The following is a 1,606-nucleotide window of genomic DNA, read 5'->3' as shown; positions in this document are numbered from 1 at the left end:
ACAGTCTATAGCAGTCTCAATAATATTAAATGTTCAAAGTTCAAGGCCTCTTCTGAGATCCATTCAATCACTTAACTGTAATCCCCAAAGCAAGGCAGGAAGCCATCTGGGCAAACTCCAAACTCTGCATCTCCATGGCTGATGTCAAGTGGTCTTCAGATCTCCACTCCTTTTTCATCTTTGCTGACAAACTGCTTTCTCCTGGGCTGGTTCCACTCCCTGTTAGCAGCTTTCCTCAGCATGTATCCCATGGCTCTGGCATCTTTAACATCTCTGAGTCTCCAAGGTAATTTCATATAATTTTTAATGTTTTCTTTCTGGCCATCTTATTACAAACTGCAAGGGTATGTCCCCAGTATGGTCTCTTTCTTTCTCCTCTTGCATTTCCATTCTCTCTCCCTCAATTTTTATTTACTTATTCTATTTTGTGCAAAGAGATCTTATTCTATAACCCATACTATCCTTAAACAAAAGGTGATTAATTGAGTCAGGCCTCAGCTGTCCAAGTGTTGGTATTGTATTTCATTATTTGAAGTTTTTTTTTTCCTTTTATTAGAATGTAAACTCTTAGAAGGCAGAGGAATTTTCCTGACTTATTTGATGCTGTATCTCTGGAGCTTGGAATGCTACAAGGTGCACAATAAATACTCAGGAACTTTTTGCTAAATGAACAAATAAGAATCATTCCATGCAGAATGACAACACTCAAGAATCATAGAAAGTGTTTCTTTGGGATACATGAATTCTACAAACATGCATAGCTTTTTTTCTTGTATTTGTCTACAGTAGTCAGTGGTCTGGGGTATGTCCAAGAAATTTCACAAGGAATAATAAAAACATCTCAGTTCTGTTGATCTTTTTTTCTACTTTTGTTGATCTTTTTCCTACTTCTACCATGGAAATCAAATGTTAATATCTTCATGAAACCCCTTATTTTTGCTACTTTTTTTAAAAATAGAGGTATCTAGAAATGGTTTTTGCTTCGTTTTCTCTTTCTGCAAGTGAAATTCAGGTGAAGGATATAGACAACAGTAAAGAAAGAAGGGATGTAGAAACTTTTAAAACATATAATTATATCTTTTACATTTGTGCACACACAAAATAGATATTTCCCTAATGTGATTTCCTTTTCTATTAGATATTTTCTTTACTTACATTGCAAATGTTATCCCCTTTCCCAGTTTCCCCTCTGAAAATTCCCTACCTCCTTCTCCTCCCCCTCCCCCTATTCCCCAACTCATCCACTCCCATTCCTGCTCCTAGTGTTTCCCTGTACTAGGGCATAGAGCCTTCACAGGACCAAGAGACTCTCCTCCCATTGATGACCTACAAGGCCATCCTCTACTGCATATATAGCTAGAGCCACACGTTCCAACATGTGTTTTCTTTGATTGGTGGTATAGTTTCAAGGATCTCTGGGTGGTACTGGTTAGTTCATATTGATGTTCCTCCTATGGGGCTTCCAACCCCTTCAGCTCCCTGGGTACTTTCTCTAGCTCCTTCATTAATGTGATCTCTTTATCTTCCTCCTGTTATTCTTCCTAGTCTCCTTCATTTTATTTTCATTTATCTTTGTTTTGTGAGATAGGTTCTCACTCTGTTACCA

Source organism: Mus caroli, chromosome 13 (assembly GCF_900094665.2).
Source record: "Mus caroli chromosome 13, CAROLI_EIJ_v1.1, whole genome shotgun sequence".
Lineage (NCBI taxonomy): Eukaryota > Metazoa > Chordata > Mammalia > Rodentia > Muridae > Mus > Mus caroli.
The sequence above is the reverse complement of the archived record's forward strand: the minus strand, read 5'-3'. Positions refer to the sequence as shown.